Here is a 12,346-nt window from a genome sequence, read left to right as displayed (position 1 = left end):
ATTGTTGCGATTGCGCCCGCGTTACTCAACGCAGCCATTGTTTCTATTGTGTTTTTCTTGTTCTTTCATTAATATCTAACCGACAAAGACATTTATAAAATGGTGTGCCTTTGATTTCTACGGCATTCAACTATTAAAGTCAACTGAATTATTTGAAAAGCTACCATTCGACTATTATCCGAACGACGAATAACCTAAATATGTCTTGCATGATGTTCTCCGATCTCACCGATACATTGATGATGCCTCTCTCATTTCAAGAACTTGTTGTGGCGGCTCTTCTCCGTTGTCCAGATACTACCAGCGGTTCTCTAAACGTGCTGCACATTATTGATAAAATTTTTCCGGAGAAGTATAATATGAGGAATGTCAGAGAATGTGTTCGACAGATCTTCAGTGAATCTCCGTATATCGAAAAGGTTGACAGACACAGGTATGTGATTTACATTATTAAACCAACTTATTCATTGCAATAACAATGTTGGCCTTTAGAGGTAATTTACTGATCGATACGAAACTTCTTTCTACCACATTATTTGTAATAACCTTTTCTTAAATAAAACTCACTGCCTGCAACTTACTTACATTTCTTATTCGGTTACAGTACTTTTGTCATTTTACTAGTAATGCTCCTTACATTTGTAATTTTAACAGAAATACCATTGATTTTCCTTATTATTTATTTACATGATCATCGTTATTAATAAATAATGTTGTTTTCTTGTTATAGGTATCGATTGACAGACGGTTGGCAATACTATCTGCCATATATCATTATAGTGAATGGAACGAAGTACCACGTAACATCCAACACTTACAACGAGTGGGTGGCATACCTGTATACGATATCACGCAATGCACCGATGGAGCTAGATCTCCAATCCATAAACCACTTGAATTGCAGCGATAGAAATGGCGAAGAAAAACAGCATTGCTTACAAACTGAAACAGAACAATTAAACGCTGTACATACTACGTCTTCATCATTGAGTCTAAAATGTCAAAGGTTTTCTATCGCCAAACTTCTTCGAAAAGAACAATATGACATGTAAATAAATAAAATATCTATAAATAAATAGCATTTAATACATATTGTAAGTGAAATATAATTATCGTTTAACAGAAAGTAATAAAATTATTTAAATACCTAAGTTCTATAATAGACTACTTGATTTTGTTTAATCTAGAGTTTGATATTATTCTTCGTACGCTTCGAAATAATTATGAAGCGTTCAACGCCTGTCAATATGCTATACCAATAGTTGTTAAGGGAAAATAAATAGTTACAAACCAACAAAGTTTCAAAACAGATAATTTAACCATAAATAGTTATATATCAAGTGTTCTTAATTAAACTAACGATTATCGTGAACTGCATAGGCTTATCTAATATTAATGTCGAATTGGGGTGGGGGTTAGCGCGAACGCAGTCCCCCGCTACCATAAATTATACACCCGAGTTCCCCACGTTTGGGGGAATCGCAAGGGTCAACCGCAGCCGTGTGTGCAATGCTGAGGCCTCATCTTGGGAGGACATTCCTTCCTGATCAAAATCGCTCCTGTGCCAGGTAAGTATGCTTAAACGCCATACCACCTTCTTAGCTGACATATTGGCTTGGTATCGTTGTACAAGTGTCATTCTGGTATTTATATTCAGTTACAGTGTCATAATGTAAATAGTAATATACTCTTCTGTAACTTACATTAACTGTACACACTTAAAACTAAAGGTGCAATAAAAGGTGCAAACCTATAAAAGGGTGCTAATTTGCGCCTTTTTCTCATAAAATGGTGCAGAGTTCATAAAAGGTTTATTTTTGCACCTTTTATATCGAAAAATGCAGACAAGTATAAAAAGGTGCAGAACTGCACCGCAAAGGCCCAAGTAGGCCATGGTGACTGTGTGACAAATAAGACCTATTAGATTAATGAACGCTTCTTGATATGTTTAACTTAGGGCTTCTAAAAGCTTAAAAGGTGATGATAAGGACAATTTTTTTAGAATGACATTATTGTGGTAAGTTAAAACAAAAATAAGAAAGATTAATAATAATATAGATAGGTTTGTGGGGACAGCTATCGGAATTCGAACAAATCTTTTTTTTACGGAACATTAGAAAGTCGCTGGCTTGTAGGCCTAACTGAAAATTAAAGTTTAATACCTTTAACATGATAAATTCAAAGGTTCAACTGGGCACCCTATAAGGTTTAACATCAGTTAAAAGGTGCATAATAGCACCTTTTTGTACAATTTTTGTACAATTTTCGTACCGTATGCGCACGCAAGATGTCTGTAAACAATTGTTAAAATATTGAATTTCAGAGGTTATTTACTCTGGTTTGCTTAATTCTAGAATAAGTAAACTTTTCTGTCATATTTAACAATATTATTAGAATATCTAATATCATAATGTAGGCATCTGTTCTAAATTTATTTGAAACAGGAATTGAACAATAATTTTAGGCGCGTGCGGTTGTTAAACATGCAGTTTGAATTGAGGAGTTTGCGCCCAAAAAATCAGGCTATAAAATTAAACTAGGCCTAGGCTAGCTCCCACACCTCTCCAGTGTAGGATAGCTGTTAAAAGTAAGTAACGAAGCTTTATAGGCATGTAGTTTGGTTGTTTTTATTAGATTAATTATTGTATAGGCCTATAAGCCTAGGCTAGGCCTAAAACTTAAAAATGATAGCTAAATAAATAAATATGGCTAGCTAGAGGCCTCCTACCTAGCCCTAGCCTATCTAGGCGGCCTATATTAGGCCCAGGCCTAGGCTAGGTTAAGCCTAAAGTAGGCAGTCTAGAGGCCTACTTAGCCTACAGTAGCCTTTCGGGTGGGGGCTAGTCCTAGACCAGGCCTAGCCTACTTACCTGGGTCTAGCTAGTAGGTTAGGCATATAGGCTAGCTAGGCTATGCCTAAACTAAAGGTTACTAGGCCTAGGTAGGCCTAGACCTTAAACTTAATTAAAAGCAGTCCTAGGCCTAGCTACCCGGCTAGGCCTATAATTAATAATAGGCCTAGCTAGGCAGGCCAGGGGCCTAGTTATTAATATTAGTTATTACAGTAGCTGGGTATTATTAGGCCTAGGCCTATATTAAATTCTTATACACATTATCATTATTTTTAATTATAGTTACAGCCTACATGATGTCATGGAGGGATAAAATAAGTTTAAAACATGAAAGAGCACCTCTGCTCTAATCAGCAGCAATAAAGATGTTCAGAAAAGGAGAAAGAAATGTGACCACATGTACTGTAATACTCTAGTAATGTATATAGGGCCTACTATACTACGAGCTGAGGAAAGGGAGAGGAACATACTTTAAAGTATGTAAAGCATGTGGTCAAGGTAATTTGACTTTAAAAATCAGAACAATGTCAATAATGTATTGTATGATGTTGTCATATTAATGATAATATATAATAGTTTCCCTTCCTATTTCATGCTTTTTAGGAAAGTACTTAATCAGGTGAAAATGTTCGGAAAAGGTGAACCAGACATCAAGAACACTGTTTCAGATATATGGGGATAAGAAGAGAATACTGCCAAAGATGTCATCATTAGATAATTTTAACAATAGGCCTATTGTTGGTTTGAGAAGAGATGGCCACACTCTATTTAAGGTGCAGAGACTGGTAATTGCCATCCATTAATTCAGCAGTTGAATTGAATAATGTAATGTTTTAAAGTTGAATAAAATTATATAAAGCTTAATCAATATTTTTTGTATTTTAGTGATTTTTATTTGTGCACCTTTTTAACAGAAATTTGAATCTTAGAGGAGCATTATTGAACCTTTTATTAGGGTGTAAAGTTGCACCTTTATTTAGAGGTTGAATTTTGCTCCTTTGGGGAGCTGCTATTGTTGCATTTAGTTTGCACCTTTTAGGGTAGAAAATTACACCTTATATGGTGCAAATGTGAACTCCAAAGGAGCATTATAGCACCCTTTATCAGGGTTCAAAATTGCACCTTCCGTCAAAGGTGCAGTTGTGCACCTTAAAGGGAGCTGCTATTGTTGCATCGGTTTGCACCTTTTTAGGTAGAGATTTGCACCTTTTTTTTTTAGTGTGTAGTCTATTCTCAAACATATTTTCATATCAACTAAATTTAAATGCTAGTTGTTTTTAATAGTATTGGAAGTTGTAATTTCATACCGACAAATCATTAAAGTGTCATCTGCTTTCTTTGCTTTACCGTTTCTATTGTTTTAAAATTGTTTATTGTTGCGATTGCGCCCGCGTTACTCAACGCAGCCATTGTTTCTATTGTGTTTTTCTTGTTCTTTCATTAATATCTAACCGACAAAGACATTTATAAAATGGTGTGCCTTTGATTTCTACGGCATTCAACTATTAAAGTCAACTGAATTATCTGAAAAGCTACCATTCGACTATTATCCGAACGACGAATAACCTAAATATGTCTTGCATGATGTTCTCCGATCTCACCGATACATTGATGATGCCTCTCTCATTTCAAGAACTTGTTGTGGCGGCTCTTCTCCGTTGTCCAGATACTACCAGCGGTTCTCTAAACGTGCTGCACATTATTGATAAAATTTGTCCGGAGAAGTATAATATGAGGAATGTCAGAGAATGTGTTCGACAGATCTTCAGTGAATCTCCGTATATCGAAAAGGTTGACAGACACAGGTATGTGATTTACATTATTAAACCAACTTATTCATTGCAATAACAATGTTGGCCTTTAGAGGTAATTTACTGATCGATACGAAACTTCTTTCTACCACATTATTTGTAATAACCTTTTCTTAAATAAAACTCACTGCCTGCAACTTACTTACATTACTTATTCGGTTACAGTACTTTTGTCATTTTACTAGTAATGCTCCTTACATTCGTAATTTTAACAAAAATACCATTGATTATCCTTATTATTTATTTACATGATCATCGTTATTAATAAATAATGTTGTTTTCTTGTTATAGGTATCGATTGACAGACGGTTGGCAATACTATCTGCCATATATCATTATAGTGAATGGAACGAAGTACCACGTAACATCCAACACTTACAACGAGTGGGTGGCATACCTGTATACGATATCACGCAATGCACCGATGGAGCTAGATCTCCAATCCATAAACCACTTGAATTGCAGCGATAGAAATGGCGAAGAAAAACAGCATTGCTTACAAACTGAAACAGAACAATTAAACGCTGTACATACTACGTCTTCATCATTGAGTCTAAAATGTCAAAGGTTTTCTATCGCCAAACTTCTTCGAAAAGAACAATATGACATGTAAATAAATAAAATATCTATAAATAAATAGCATTTAATACATATTGTAAGTGAAATATAATTATCGTTTAACAGAAAGTAATAAAATTATTTAAATACCTAAGTTCTATAATAGACTACTTGATTTTGTTTAATCTAGAGTTTGATATTATTCTTCGTACGCTTCGAAATAATTATGAAGCGTTCAACGCCTGTCAATATGCTATACCAATAGTTGTTAAGGGAAAATAAATAGTTACAAACCAACAAAGTTTCAAAACAGATAATGTAACCATAAATAGTTATATATCAAGTGTTCTTAATTAAACTAACGATTATCGTGAACTGCATAGGCTTATCTAATATTAATGTCGAATTGGGGTGGGGGTTAGCGCGAACGCAGTCCCCCGCTACCATAAATTATACACCCGAGTTCCCCACGTTTGGGGGAATCGCAAGGGTCAACCGCAGCCGTGTGTGCAATGCTGAGGCCTCATCTTGGGAGGACATTCCTTCCTGATCAAAGTCGCTCCTGTGCCAGGTAAGTATGCTTAAACGCCATACCACCTTCTTAGCTGACATATTGGCTTGGTATCGTTGTACAAGTGTCATTCTGGTATTTATATTCAGTTACAGTGTCATAATGTAAATAGTAATATACTCTTCTGTAACTTACATTAACTGTAGTCTATTCTCAAACATATTTTCATATCAACTAAATTTAAATGCTAGTTGTTTTTAATAGTATTGGAAGTTGTAATTTCATACCGACAAATCATTAAAGTGTCATCTGCTTTCTTTGCTTTACCGTTTCTATTGTTTTAAAATTGTTTATTGTTGCGATTGCGCCCGCGTTACTCAACGCAGCCATTGTTTCTATTGTGTTTTTCTTGTTCTTTCATTAATATCTAACCGACAAAGACATTTATAAAATGGTGTGCCTTTGATTTCTACGGCATTCAACTATTAAAGTCAACTGAATTATCTGAAAAGCTACCATTCGACTATTATCCGAACGACGAATAACCTAAATATGTCTTGCATGATGTTCTCCGATCTCACCGATACATTGATGATGCCTCTCTCATTTCAAGAACTTGTTGTGGCGGCTCTTCTCCGTTGTCCAGATACTACCAGCGGTTCTCTAAACGTGCTGCACATTATTGATAAAATTTGTCCGGAGAAGTATAATATGAGGAATGTCAGAGAATGTGTTCGACAGATCTTCAATGAATCTCCGTATATCGAAAAGGTTGACAGACACAGGTATGTGATTTACATTATTAAACCAACTTATTCATTGCAATAACAATGTTGGCCTTTACAGGTAATTTAATGATCGATACGAAACTTCTTTCTACCACATTATTTGTAATAACCTTTTCTTAAATAAAACTCACTGCCTGCAACTTACTTACATTACTTATTCGGTTACAATACTTTTGTCATTTTACTAGTAATGCTCCTTACATTTGTAATTTTAACAGAAATACCATTGATTATCCTTATTATTTATTTACATGATCATCGTTATTAATAAATAATGTTGTTTTCTTGTTATAGGTATCGATTGACAGACGGTTGGCAATACTATCTGCCATATATCATTATAGTGAATGGAACGAAGTACCACGTAACATCCAACACTTACAACGAGTGGGTGGCATACCTGTATACGATATCACGCAATGCACCGATGGAGCTAGATCTCCAATCCATAAACCACTTGAATTGCAGCGATAGAAATGGCGAAGAAAAACAGCATTGCTTACAAACTGAAACAGAACAATTAAACGCTGTACATACTACGTCTTCATCATTGAGTCTAAAATGTCAAAGGTTTTCTATCGCCAAACTTCTTCGAAAAGAACAATATGACATGTAAATAAATAAAATATCTATAAATAAATAGCATTTAATACATATTGTAAGTGAAATATAATTATCGTTTAACAGAAAGTAATAAAATTATTTAAATACCTAAGTTCTATAATAGACTACTTGATTTTGTTTAATCTAGAGTTTGATATTATTCTTCGTACGCTTCGAAATAATTATGAAGCGTTCAACGCCTGTCAATATGCTATACCAATAGTTGTTAAGGGAAAATAAATAGTTACAAACCAACAAAGTTTCAAAACAGATAATGTAACCATAAATAGTTATATATCAAGTGTTCTTAATTAAACTAACGATTATCGTGAACTGCATAGGCTTATCTAATATTAATGTCGAATTGGGGTGGGGGTTAGCGCGAACGCAGTCCCCCGCTACCATAAATTATACACCCGAGTTCCCCACGTTTGGGGGAATCGCAAGGGTCAACCGCAGCCGTGTGTGCAATGCTGAGGCCTCATCTTGAGAGGACATTCCTTCCTGATCAAAGTCGCTCCTGTGCCAGGTAAGTATGCTTAAACGCCATACCACCTTCTTAGCTGACATATTGGCTTGGTATCGTTGTACAAGTGTCATTCTGGTATTTATATTCAGTTACAGTGTCATAATGTAAATAGTAATATACTCTTCTGTAACTTACATTAACTGTAGTCTATTCTCAAACATATTTTCATATCAACTAAATTTAAATGCTAGTTGTTTTTAATAGTATTGGAAGTTGTAATTTCATACCGACAAATCATTAAAGTGTCATCTGCTTTCTTTGCTTTACCGTTTCTATTGTTTTAAAATTGTTTATTGTTGCGTTTGCGCCCGCGTTACTCAACGCAGCCATTGTTTCTATTGTGTTTTTCTTGTTCTTTCATTAATATCTAACCGACAAAGACATTTATAAAATGGTGTGCCTTTGATTTCTACGGCATTCAACTATTAAAGTCAACTGAATTATCTGAAAAGCTACCATTCGACTATTATCCGAACGACGAATAACCTAAATATGTCTTGCATGATGTTCTCCGATCTCACCGATACATTGATGATGCCTCTCTCATTTCAAGAACTTGTTGTGGCGGCTCTTCTCCGTTGTCCAGATACTACCAGCGGTTCTCTAAACGTGCTGCACATTATTGATAAAATTTGTCCGGAGAAGTATAATATGAGGAATGTCAGAGAATGTGTTCGACAGATCTTCAGTGAATCTCCGTATATCGAAAAGGTTGACAGACACAGGTATGTGATTTACATTATTAAACCAACTTATTCATTGCAATAACAATGTTGGCCTTTAGAGGTAATTTACTGATCGATACGAAACTTCTTTCTACCACATTATTTGTAATAACCTTTTCTTAAATAAAACTCACTGCCTGCAACTTACTTACATTTCTTATTCGGTTACAGTACTTTTGTCATTTTACTAGTAATGCTCCTTACATTTGTAATTTTAACAGAAATACCATTGATTATCCTTATTATTTATTTACATGATCATCGTTATTAATAAATAATGTTGTTTTCTTGTTATAGGTATCGATTGACAGACGGTTGGCAATACTATCTGCCATATATCATTATAGTGAATGGAACGAAGTACCACGTAACATCCAACACTTACAACGAGTGGGTGGCATACCTGTATACGATATCACGCAATGCACCGATGGAGCTAGATCTCCAATCCATAAACCACTTGAATTGCCGCGATAGAAATGGCGAAGAAAAACAGCATTGCTTACAAACTGAAACAGAACAATTAAACGCTGTACATACTATTTAAATACGTAAGTTCTATAATAGACTACTTGATTTTGTTTAATCTAGAGTTTGATATTATTCTTCGTACGCTTCGAAATAATTATGAAGCGTTCAACGCCTGTCAATATGCTATACCAATAGTTGTTAAGGGAAAATAAATAGTTACAAACCAACAAAGTTTCAAAACAGATAATGTAACCATAAATAGTTATATATCAAGTGTTTTTAATTAAACTAACGATTATCGTGAACTGCATAGGCTTATCTAATATTAATGTCGAATTGGGGTGGGGGTTAGCGCGAACGCAGTCCCCCGCTACCATAAATTATACACCCGAGTTCCCCACGTTTGGGGGAATCGCAAGGGTCAACCGCAGCCGTGTGTGCAATGCTGAGGCCTCATCTTGAGAGGACATTCCTTCCTGATCAAAGTCGCTCCTGTGCCAGGTAAGTATGCTTAAACGCCATACCACCTTCTTAGCTGACATATTGGCTTGGTATCGTTGTACAAGTGTCATTCTGGTATTTATATTCAGTTACAGTGTCATAATGTAAATAGTAATATACTCTTCTGTAACTTACATTAACTGTAGTCTATTCTCAAACATATTTTCATATCAACTAAATTTAAATGCTAGTTGTTTTTAATAGTATTGGAAGTTGTAATTTCATACCGACAAATCATTAAAGTGTCATCTGCTTTCTTTGCTTTACCGTTTCTATTGTTTTAAAATTGTTTATTGTTGCGATTGCGCCCGCGTTACTCAACGCAGCCATTGTTTCTATTGTGTTTTTCTTGTTCTTTCATTAATATCTAACCGACAAAGACATTTTTAAAATGGTGTGCCTTTGATTTCTACGGCATTCAACTATTAAAGTCAACTGAATTATCTGAAAAGCTACCATTCGACTATTATCCGAACGACGAATAACCTAAATATGTCTTGCATGATGTTCTCCGATCTCACCGATACATTGATGATGCCTCTCTCATTTCAAGAACTTGTTGTGGCGGCTCTTCTCCGTTGTCCAGATACTACCAGCGGTTCTCTAAACGTGCTGCACATTATTGATAAAATTTGTCCGGAGAAGTATAATATGAGGAATGTCAGAGAATGTGTTCGACAGATCTTCAATGAATCTCCGTATATCGAAAAGGTTGACAGACACAGGTATGTGATTTACATTATTAAACCAACTTATTCATTGCAATAACAATGTTGGCCTTTACAGGTAATTTAATGATCGATACGAAACTTCTTTCTACCACATTATTTGTAATAACCTTTTCTTAAATAAAACTCACTGCCTGCAACTTACTTACATTACTTATTCGGTTACAATACTTTTGTCATTTTACTAGTAATGCTCCTTACATTTGTAATTTTAACAGAAATACCATTGATTATCCTTATTATTTATTTACATGATCATCGTTATTAATAAATAATGTTGTTTTCTTGTTATAGGTATCGATTGACAGACGGTTGGCAATACTATCTGCCATATATCATTATAGTGAATGGAACGAAGTACCACGTAACATCCAATACTTACAACGAGTGGGTGGCATACCTGTATACGATATCACGCAATGCACCGATGGAGCTAGATCTCCAATCCATAAACCACTTGAATTGCAGCGATAGAAATGGCGAAGAAAAACAGCATTGCTTACAAACTGAAACAGAACAATTAAACGCTGTACATACTACGTCTTCATCATTGAGTCTAAAATGTCAAAGGTTTTCTATCGCCAAACTTCTTCGAAAAGAACAATATGACATGTAAATAAATAAAATATCTATAAATAAATAGCATTTAATACATATTGTAAGTGAAATATAATTATCGTTTAACAGAAAGTAATAAAATTATTTAAATACCTAAGTTCTATAATAGACTACTTGATTTTGTTTAATCTAGAGTTTGATATTATTCTTCGTACGCTTCGAAATAATTATGAAGCGTTCAACGCCTGTCAATATGCTATACCAATAGTTGTTAAGGGAAAATAAATAGTTACAAACCAACAAAGTTTCAAAACAGATAATGTAACCATAAATAGTTATATATCAAGTGTTCTTAATTAAACTAACGATTATCGTGAACTGCATAGGCTTATCTAATATTAATGTCGAATTGGGGTGGGGGTTAGCGCGAACGCAGTCCCCCGCTACCATAAATTATACACCCGAGTTCCCCACGTTTGGGGGAATCGCAAGGGTCAACCGCAGCCGTGTGTGCAATGCTGAGGCCTCATCTTGGGAGGACATTCCTTCCTGATCAAAGTCGCTCCTGTGCCAGGTAAGTATGCTTAAACGCCATACCACCTTCTTAGCTGACATATTGGCTTGGTATCGTTGTACAAGTGTCATTCTGGTATTTATATTCAGTTACAGTGTCATAATGTAAATAGTAATATACTCTTCTGTAACTTACATTAACTGTAGTCTATTCTCAAACATATTTTCATATCAACTAAATTTAAATGCTAGTTGTTTTTAATAGTATTGGAAGTTGTAATTTTATACCGACAAATCATTAAAGTGTCATCTGCTTTCTTTGCTTTACCGTTTCTATTGTTTTAAAATTGTTTATTGTTGCGATTGCGCCCGCGTTACTCAACGCAGTCATTGTTTCTATTGTGTTTTTCTTGTTCTTTCATTAATATCTAACCGACAAAGACATTTATAAAATGGTGTGCCTTTGATTTCTACGGCATTCAACTATTAAAGTCAACTGAATTATCTGAAAAGCTACCATTCGACTATTATCCGAACGACGAATAACCTAAATATGTCTTGCATGATGTTCTCCGATCTCACCGATACATTGATGATGCCTCTCTCATTTCAAGAACTTGTTGTGGCGGCTCTTCTCCGTTGTCCAGATACTACCAGCGGTTCTCTAAACGTGCTGCACATTATTGATAAAATTTGTCCGGAGAAGTATAATATGAGGAATGTCAGAGAATGTGTTCGACAGATCTTCAGTGAATCTCCGTATATCGAAAAGGTTGACAGACACAGGTATGTGATTTACATTATTAAACCAACTTATTCATTGCAATAACAATGTTGGCCTTTAGAGGTAATTTACTGATCGATACGAAACTTCTTTCTACCACATTATTTGTAATAACCTTTTCTTAAATAAAACTCACTGCCTGCAACTTACTTACATTTCTTATTCGGTTACAGTACTTTTGTCATTTTACTAGTAATGCTCCTTACATTTGTAATTTTAACAGAAATACCATTGATTATCCTTATTATTTATTTACATGATCATCGTTATTAATAAATAATGTTGTTTTCTTGTTATAGGTATCGATTGACAGACGGTTGGCAATACTATCTGCCATATATCATTATAGTGAATGGAACGAAGTACCACGTAACATCCAACACTTACAACGAGTGGGTGGCATACCTGTATACG

General features: G+C 34.9%; 1 long non-coding RNA gene and 5 other non-coding genes across 6 annotated transcripts; 1 reads left to right on the top strand and 5 right to left on the bottom strand.

The window, feature by feature from the left end:
• Nucleotides 1-1,409: 1,409 nt before the first annotated feature.
• Nucleotides 1,410-1,576, bottom strand: LOC140050583 (U1 spliceosomal RNA). The gene has a single exon (XR_011845432.1). It is a non-coding gene; the product is annotated as a U1 spliceosomal RNA (small nuclear RNA).
• A 948-nt stretch (nt 1,577-2,524) lies between these two features.
• Nucleotides 2,525-3,691, top strand: LOC140050042 (uncharacterized). The gene is made up of 3 exons (XR_011845350.1): nt 2,525-2,587; nt 3,135-3,350; nt 3,456-3,691. It is a non-coding gene; the product is annotated as an uncharacterized lncRNA (long non-coding RNA).
• Nucleotides 3,692-5,633: 1,942 nt separating this feature from the next.
• LOC140050559 (U1 spliceosomal RNA) lies at nt 5,634-5,800 on the bottom strand. Its single transcript, XR_011845412.1, has one exon. It is a non-coding gene; the product is annotated as a U1 spliceosomal RNA (small nuclear RNA).
• A 1,693-nt stretch (nt 5,801-7,493) lies between these two features.
• On the bottom strand, nt 7,494-7,660 carry LOC140050589 (U1 spliceosomal RNA). Its single transcript, XR_011845437.1, has one exon. It is a non-coding gene; the product is annotated as a U1 spliceosomal RNA (small nuclear RNA).
• Nucleotides 7,661-9,190: 1,530 nt separating this feature from the next.
• On the bottom strand, nt 9,191-9,357 carry LOC140050587 (U1 spliceosomal RNA). The gene has a single exon (XR_011845436.1). It is a non-coding gene; the product is annotated as a U1 spliceosomal RNA (small nuclear RNA).
• A 1,693-nt stretch (nt 9,358-11,050) lies between these two features.
• Nucleotides 11,051-11,217, bottom strand: LOC140050558 (U1 spliceosomal RNA). Its single transcript, XR_011845411.1, has one exon. It is a non-coding gene; the product is annotated as a U1 spliceosomal RNA (small nuclear RNA).
• Between the last annotated feature and the right edge of the window lie 1,129 nt (nt 11,218-12,346).

Source organism: Antedon mediterranea, chromosome 5, assembly GCF_964355755.1.
Source record: "Antedon mediterranea chromosome 5, ecAntMedi1.1, whole genome shotgun sequence".
Lineage (NCBI taxonomy): Eukaryota > Metazoa > Echinodermata > Crinoidea > Comatulida > Antedonidae > Antedon > Antedon mediterranea.
This window is presented reverse-complemented; position numbering and strand designations above follow the sequence as displayed.